At 39.9% G+C, this 9,319-nt stretch overlaps 1 long non-coding RNA gene across 1 annotated transcript; it reads right to left on the bottom strand.

Annotated features, from left to right (window-relative positions):
• Positions 1–514: 514 nt before the first annotated feature.
• On the bottom strand, positions 515–1,813 carry LOC121514239. The gene is made up of 3 exons (XR_005992271.1): positions 1,674–1,813; positions 1,532–1,594; positions 515–1,067 (listed from the first exon to the last, which is right to left on the bottom strand). It is a non-coding gene; the product is annotated as an uncharacterized LOC121514239 (long non-coding RNA).
• Between the last annotated feature and the right edge of the window lie 7,506 nt (positions 1,814–9,319).

The following is a 9,319-nucleotide window of genomic DNA, read 5'->3' as shown; positions in this document are numbered from 1 at the left end:
TTCACCCGCTAAACATCATCAGAATTAAATGAACTGATTCATGCCACTAGATATGGATGTCTGAGAGTGGGCTACATGTGTAGGTAAAAGTTGGCGTGCTCTTACGTGTGTGATCGGGTGCGAATCTGTGTGTATGTTTACAAGCAAACATGGCATAAGTGAAGTGTTTACATTAGGATAAGTTACCTCTGGATTCTGCAGCCTGGGACTAAGAAAGGGGGACATTTGGACAATTTCAGCTCACATCAACGGAGGCTGGGTCTTTTGAAGGTGGCATGCTGTTGAGGGGGGTGGCTCTGGGACGCTAGAGATCACTGTTCAGCCCTCTGGAGGTGTCCGTTCTTAACATCGGGGAACCACCAGGAGGAACTACTAGGAAACCTCCCAGTCACTCTTAACATCAATGAAACCCTCAGGTAAGTTAGGTACATGTAACAACTGTGTCACTAAAGAGATGCAAAGACTACTAATAGTATTGTTTGGATACCCAGTAATGTCTTTATGAACTTACATAGTAAGCTATATTAGGCTAATAATCAGAAGTCTAGGATTCGCTCATGGAGAGAGTGGACAGGAGGCTGAAATTGCTTTTAAATATACCATATATTGAATGGAAAAAATAAAGTGCAATTATATACAGTGACAATATTGAGGAAACACCTCCTAAGAATGGCCATTCAAGTAAATTAACAATCAATTATATACAATGTGCGATAGGCAGCATTCACAATGACAAGTCAAAAGAGTTCGACAGTAGCGTTCTTTAGAGTCTCATAGACTCAAGTTTAGGTAAAACTCAAAACCAAAACCATAACCAAAGCATCCCACCCACAGTTCATGAAAACCCACGTCTGGGTTTAAGTTGAGTCCAACGGGGATATTAGTGGAAGAGTTTGTGGTGAGGAATGTGACGGTGTCGTGGGCGGAATGAGTGGGATAGAGTTTTTTTTTTTGGTGGGCTACTGAAACCCCCTACCAGCCTGGCAGGACAAGCGACTCCTCACTGCCTCTGCAATCTGTAGGTTCTCGGCCTGCTCCTTTTAGCTCGCCATCCTTCAGAACCTGGCCTGGAGAACAGGACCACAGTTCACATAAATCACAATGCATTCTAACTGATAGCAGTTCCTGTGTGCACACAATTAATCCATAGCACTTATTGAACTATAGTTAATCTTCAGACGGTCCTTAATAAATCACATGCATTGACTATACATCATAAATAACAGTTCCAATGCTAGCAAGCATGATCCATATATAATACACAATGAACACATTCAACTCAAAAGGGCTAAAGTGCAATAAGTGGAGCTAACCGTTTAAATAGTAAACATCATTTGTTCACTAAGGCACTTTAATAATCCTTACACAAATAACAGTGTCAATGTACATCCCAAAGAATTCATTTAAGGACACATTTTGTTTCTATTTTAGAGAAAGAGGCATGTTTGTTAAACAAACGGGCTAACCGCATCCATTCAAATGAATGGGATCGGCTAGGCTAACGTTAGCACATACAAACAAATTGACTCACCAGTCGACAGTTTATGCCCCACATAAACACGTTCTTCGCAGATTTCAGCGCGGTAGAGGGTTCCTACAAGTTAACATGATTGCAGCATTAATATCATTTGTAATATAAGTGGGAAAAACGGCGAAAATAAGTTTAGACAAACCTGTAGCTCGTCTCTCGTCTAGCTTCCCCACTGCACCTTCCCAGACTGAATCACAGCGCTATAGTAATCACACGCGATAGGCCGCACTGACTCACGTGACAAAGAACAGAAATAACGCGTGACTTGAACGAGAATACAGGTAGACATAAGTAAAGGCACAACAGGCTGATTTATCACCTGGGTTACATACATCTCCGGTGATGCTCTTGATGTTGGGAGCGTCATTGTAGATGCACCTCTGGTGATGCTCTTGGCATCAAGGAACCACCAGGAGGAGCCACCAAGAGGAATCACCAGGAAGACTCCCAATCACTCTTAACGTTAAGGAAACCCTCAGGTAAAGTTCATACCACCTATTGGCACAACGGACAGTTTAACATCACGTCCTGTGTTTCATGTTTCTTATGATGCACTTGGAAATAAACCAATACCCTGTTTTCAAGCCCACCACAGTTCAACTGAGTTTTCACACCACTCCAGACCAAATGATTTGCATGACAAAGTGCACCATTCCTTTTAAATGGACCAAGAATGTTAGGTCTAAATGCATCCCATGGTGGTGTATTCAAGTTTCTGAAGTAGAAAAACTTCCAAAAGAAATTGTTCTTTTAACACTTCAGCTATATCTCCCACATTAAAGGGCTTTTATGTGAAAACATCTTAACCACAGTGGATGAAATGAGGAGTAAACAGCCTATTATTTGACAAGGAAATCAAGCTACCCACAGCTAATTGATGAGAATGATGCCATTTGATGCCATTTCCAGGAATATGCCCTGCCCTTTTCATGGGCAGTGGCATATTAACCTCAACAAACATTTTCAGATGATATTTAAGAGAGGGACTGTTTATGACCGGGTAGATGTTTCATAGTCATGATGCTTGCAGGTTTCCTCTTTCTGCTCCTTCTCTCAGGTAAGCTGAGATCATTCTTTTTGATGCATGCTGGTTCATATGTCTGAAGTTTACTTTTAACTATTGAAGAGTAGTCTTGATTCTTTCTGCTGTGTTGGTTGGATTAAATCAGAATGTTAAAACTGTCATAAAAAACTCATTTTAAAGACCAGGACAGGTTGGCTGATCCTCTAAGACGGTATTTCTCAACCTTTTTCTGTCAGGTCTCAGCTTAAAACTTGGAAAATTTCAGGTCCCTATCAAAATGTGTCAATTAAGAATATTCTACAACCCTATAGCTGCTGAGGGATTTGTGTAGCAATTGAATCAACAAGGAATGCCTATAAGTTTCACCAGTCAAGTAGACCTTAAAACCCACTTTGACTGGTTTGGCACTATGTTTTAAACTTTAAAGGTTCTTCAGTTCTCAACCCACAGACATTAGGGAATGCACAATTACACACTCCAAAAACTAATCACTCTGCCAGAACACACAATTCAGTCTAGCATTTCCACAGGCATCCCAGACAGTTGCTGTCAGTCATATGTTAGGTTTAAACCTACTCTTGTACACACTCAGGTAGCCCATGGTAAGTCTGCTTTGAATGGTGATGGCGTTACGGCTAATTAATCTAAAGATCATCATGGGCTGAGTGATGTTGTGGCTGATAAGGGACGGCACAGAAGAGGGAGTGGCATGTCTAATCTCCCCATCTCTTTAAAAGATGTTCTAAAGACTGTTTTAATACGTGTTTAATATGAGGGTCGATGAACCTCAACACATCAGGCTACATGTGAAGGCTTCAGCAGAGGCTCAGTGCCACACAAACCTAATGTATAAGCTATGGTGTAGATTTGATGCAGAAGTAAAAACGAGTCTGATGCCTTCATTGTGAGACTTTCTTCGTCCATATCCTGACATGACAAAAGTTTTCCTGAGACCTGTTGCTTTTTCATATGAGACCTGACACCTGCCTCTGAGACCTGACAATGTCCTAAAATGGTTACCATACAGATGAGTTAGATCTTAGAAACCACTAACCTGACACGCCAGATGGATTTGTTTCACACATCCATCTGGAAAACCTTCCATAGACGGCGTTTGGGAAAGGGCAGAGGCTTTGAAAAAAACTTGTAGGGTGATTGGATAAAAGTTCTGTCTGTCACATCTTTACGGGCCAATCAGAGCAACAAAACACGTGAAGTCATAGCCCCAAATCAAGGTGCGCCGCTAACGATGAAAAAACTCCATAGATCGCTGCATTACACGAACCCATGGCGACTGCAGACATGTCAGTGCATGACTTTTGTCATTTTTGAAAAGAAAACAACTCACTGCTGTTCTTTGTTCTTCTTTTAACAAAGAAATGGCGTCAAGTTTTAATAAAACTGGCGCTTTAGCAGCATCCACGCTATGTCTTCCTCCATACTTGCACCGGCCTCCTGCTGCTGCTTGCTTACGTCACGACTCTGCCGCGTCTGAAAGTACTGCCCCTCAATGCTGATTCGTCCTGTCATGTTCTAACCGGGCTCAAATGGTTCAGACGGGACCTTTACAAGATGGATTTGCCCGTGAGAAACTTGGAAATGGGCATATCCATCTGCTTTGCGATATTGAGAAGTGACTACTCAGTCAAAAAACTGATCATGTCACTCTTTTCTTGCTCCAATTTGTTGCTGCATTACAGGACTAATAATCTATTCATTTCTTTCAGATGGATCCACGTTGAATCCCAATGAGACTCGAAGAGAGCAGCACAAGTCCAGTCAGAACCGTCAGAAAAGTACGTACAAGAAACTTAGAGTGGAAAGCCATGGTAAATATGAATGCTTACTCTTACAGTGACTTTATCTAAAACACGTTAAGCCCTGAGACTGAGTTTATTTTGGCTCCATATGAAGCATGTTAAACTGATTCTGTTCGTTTGTTTTTTTGTGATTCTGGCCCTCTTAGTTTCAGGACATTCTGTAGGAAAAACCATCAGACAACATAGGTTTATTTTCAGATGTGAAGTAAAGTAAGCTTTTAGGGACCAGAAGTCACCACTGTCACTCTTTTCTGCCCTTTGTCTATAACAGACACTTATTTTACCGTGTCAGTTTCACTGAGTTACCAAGGGACTTTATTAAACATGTTTGTTGAACTCTAAATGAATCAGTTGGGGGTAAAGGCTGTGAGCCTTGGGTTTAAATTGTAAGTTGTAGTTAAATTTGAAACATTAGGGCAAGGGTTCTTAACCTTTTTGACCTCGGGGCCCAACCTTTCCAGTACAGAGGGACCCGGGGCCCATTTAAATTTTATCAATGAATTGGTGATCATACTCTTGATTTGATTTGTATTAAATAACTACATCTAATGTACCTCGATCAGATGGAAGAGGAAGAGGAAAAGAGACACAAGTGCTGCTGTGCTCCTGTTAATGTATGAGTATTTAAGACAATAACAGAGAACCGTGCCTGTCTCTACAGCAGTGGTACTCAACCTTATTTTACCAAAGAGCCACATTGTTGAAAAAATACTTTAGGGAGAGACACAATACAAACCGGGAATTTAAGGTAGATAACAGACCAGATAATCTGTAGTTGAAATGAAATAAAACAGTGGATTGGTGGATAATTATGAGGTTAAATGGGATACAAATGTCTGTATAATGTCAGATGAAACAGTATGTAACTGTTTTTTATTTCATTTTTTTATTTTATTTATCACAGACATCAGGCTAAAACCTTGTATCTCAATTTTTCATGATTCTAACCTGTTTTTCTAAATCAGTGCTATTGGTCAGTCTTTACATCTGCCAGTGGTTTTAACTAATTTTAAATCAATAAAATATATCAAAAGATTGATTTTTTTTTCATTCCATGGCCTACAGACTTTTCTAGATATTAGAATTTGCTGAGTTTGAGCTCTGAGATGCTTTTCAGAGAAAATGATGAATGATGGTTGGCTATTTGGGTATTTATAGCTCACACTGGGGCCTTTACTAGAGTTCTGTGGCTTCGTTAACATAAGAGAGATACGTTATAATTTTTTTCCACTCATTATTAATTCTTTAGTTAAAGGTGGAGGGGCCTCATATTGGTCTTTGCCCTGGGCCTCCAAATGACTAAAACCAGCCCTGCCTCACACCTGCAGCTCTCCAGACACATCGTTTCAACCTTCCCTTATTTTGGAGCTTTGGTTTTATATTTCTGCTCTTTTGACAGTATTTATGATCATTAGTGCATTAAAGATCAAATAAAACACCCATGTTTGGACGAATTTCACTAGATATGAAGTTATCTCCACATGTGATCCGAGTGTGTTATGCTCGTTGATGACGCGCATCGGCACAATTGTCATAAGATCTGTGTGTGAGAGAGCATCGGCAGGATGTGGCTGGAGAAAAAGTTAAAACAAGGAAATGAAACGAGGTCATTAAACACCTCGATGAATGAGCAAACTGAAGAGACGCACCACTGGTGGACTTCCTCTTCTCTCTTCTCTTACACACACTCTTCCGTCGAGTGCATCCGACAGTAATAAAATACGGACTTAAAATAATAAACGCTTAAATTTGGAAGTTAAAGCCTGTCTTCTGTGTGTGGGTAAGAGATTTATTGATGTGACCTATCGTGAATCTTTACTGATGACGGTGTTTAGCTTCATAAAGGGTTTTACTTAAGGTTTTGTTTTTTCCAAGTAAGCCTTAAAAGAGCCACAACTGGTTACTAAAGAGCCACATGCGGCTCGAGAGCCGCGAGTTGAGAATTACTGCTCTGCAGCCTTATGCCTCATATCAGTGAATGTGGGAAATTATAAACAACTCATTCATTACATCAACAAACTTATTCATAACTTCTGCTCTAGACTCCCGGCTGTCTTCTTCTGCTTGTTTGAGCTTGTTAGTCAACTGACTAATGCATTACTGCCCCCAAGTGGCGGGGAGGTGTATTACAACTGAGAGTGTCGCGGCCAATACTTACTCCTTGCGGCACTCATGGCCCACAAGTGAAAAAAAGGATTTTTTTGGTGGCCCACTAGCAGGCGCATGGGCCGCGGCCCCATGGTTAAGAATCACTGCATTAGGGCATGTTCATCATGTCTATGTTTTCTGGGTTATTTCCTCTGATGGGTAAACTCTGTCATGTTTTTTCCCGCAGGATGGGTGAACTCTAACTGTAGCAGTCATGCTGATGTTGTAAACCGCTTGAATTTAACAGACAAAGTCAAGTTCTCAATGACCTGGCCTTTAATAGGCTCCAGAGGCCCACTAAAAATAGAGATGGATTTACATCTATATGCTATTCTGGATGTGGTAAGTGTTTACAGTCACAGTTCCAATGTTAACATGTCAACATACTGTCAAAGCCTCCATCCATCCGTTTTCTATACCGCTTATCCCTTACAGGTTCACAGGGTGCTGCACTGTAAACCCGAGTGAGTTGAATTTACTAAACAACCACGTGAAAACCCGTTGCCTTAACCCGTTTAAGTTGTTAGATCTGATGGAACTAAACAGGCTTAGTTGTGTTAACACAGAATCTTACCTAAATGTGATGGGCATGTTAAAGGATCCACTGGTAGTTTTTAATAAAAATGATAAGTTCACATTATTAATTTCTCTTTCTGAGTTTAACTTGCATAAAATTATTTTAGGCACAGCTTACTTAAACTTATATATTTAGTTACAAATAACATGAGGTTAAAATGACTAAAAATAAATTGTTTATATAGGTTATCTAAATCAACATAAGTACTTGGTGCATACTATGTTGGCCCAATGCAATGGTTTTATGTTGGCTCAGCACAATTGGTACCTGCTAGAAGAACTCTTCTAACTCAGGTAAGTGTGAATCTGAGGTTTATTTTTAATTCAGTCATTTATACAGTGCTATGTATTTAACATTCAAAGTTCACTACCTTGGCACGCCGGTATTCGAGTGGTTAAGGCGCGCACCATATACGCAGGCGACCCGGGTTCAAATCCGTCCATTATTTCCTGAATGTCTCTCCCCGCTCTCTTCCCTGTTTCCGACTCTATCCACTGTCCTATCTAATAAAGGCAAAAAGGCCAAAAATAAATCTTAAAAAAAAACAAAAAAAAAAAAAAACCTCATGTTAAGTGTTGAATGGCAGGGGGCGGGGCTTGGATAAACTGACTCTCTGCAGAGTTAGATTAACACTGAATGGATTAACACTGTCACATAACTCCAACACTGAGGGCCATTTACTCTGAATGGAGTTAAAATTACATTTTTAAAAATGTTTCAGCATTTTCTGCCCAATCACAGAAACACAACATCCTAAGTCATCTCTGCGTAACATGATTAGTGTACAAAAAAATGATCAGACTACTGCAAACAATAACATTATTTAGTATTTGCACCATTTTTGACAAAACATAACAGAATATAATATAACAAAAAAAATATTCCTACCCTCAACAAACGTATAGACAGCTGAATACATAAAAACGAGAGCTGTTGAAATAAAGTAAGAGCAAAAAAGCATCAAAAACTTGATTTTACTGATTTTCAAAGATTACTCCTTATTCAGTCTTTTTGCCCTGTCCAGGAATCGAAGCAGTGACCTATGGATCCACATCAATCCTCCCCTTACTATCAGAACTGTAAATAAAATTTAAAACAATTTCCTCCACATAGGAACTTTGTAACACTTCGACATCCTTGGTACATCTCCCACTCCCTATCTTATCCATGCTTGTTGCTTATTTTCCATCTTTTTCCTCCTTTTTTTCCTTTATCCTACTTCACCCCTTCTTCCTCATTTTTCACATTTTTTCCCGGCTCTTACAGACCACTGTTCCCAGCTTCACAGAGCGTGCCTATTTAGTTATCTGTCTCTACATGTCAGCACTGCAATTGACTGGCGACCAGTCAGGGTGCACCACTCCTCTCTCCCACTGACAGCTGGAATAGGCTTCAGTCCCCCCACAACCCCTAATGGGATAAGTGGTGTAGAAAATGGATGGATGGATGACATTAATTTTAAAACACTGTATAGGAAAATAGGCCTATTGTTATACTGTAAAACACACTGGATGGCTATGTAGGCTTAAATTTTGACATGAGGGCTTTTATTTTAAAATGTTCAATTTCCCCATGGGGTCACGTGATTTCCTTTTTCTAGATTATTTTGTTAAAACAAAAAACAAAATAACTGAATTAATTAAAAAAAAAGGTACCCTAAAAATTTCAGAATTTTTTTCCTTCTTGTGTCCGAAACGTAAAAACGGGTAAACGGTTCCTTTTTTCCCTTTTTTTTGGAAAATAAAAAAAGGGAAAGCACCTTTTTTTCTTTTCCTTTTTCAGAAAATGAAAAAAATGTCAGTTTTTCCTTTTTTTCTGAGAATGATTAATGGCATCTGTTCGTTTTTCCATTTTTTGACAAAAACTAAATTTTCTTCCCATTTCTGAGGCTAGTTTCAAACACCAAATTGAACTGCCAGAAAATACACTGACCACGTATGCACTCTCTTTTCCTCTCTGTTCCCTCCGATTATCATTGGATCTGAGAATGTGAGATGATGTTCAGTTTGTTTTCAGACACATACAAATTGACTTGCATTGCAGATGGATACGCCCAGTTCCTTGTTTTTCGCTGGTTTCACTTGTTTTTCTTGCAAAGTTCCCATCTGAACCGTTTGGGCCGGTTAGAAAAGGTTTGACAGTGACAGGACCGGTCAGCGATGAGGGGCAGTACTTTCAGGCGCAGCAGAGACGTGACGTTAACAAGCAGCAGCAAGAGC

The sequence above is a fragment of the Cheilinus undulatus genome, linkage group 1 (genome assembly GCF_018320785.1).
Source record: "Cheilinus undulatus linkage group 1, ASM1832078v1, whole genome shotgun sequence".
Taxonomy (NCBI): domain Eukaryota; kingdom Metazoa; phylum Chordata; class Actinopteri; order Labriformes; family Labridae; genus Cheilinus; species Cheilinus undulatus.
This window is presented reverse-complemented; position numbering and strand designations above follow the sequence as displayed.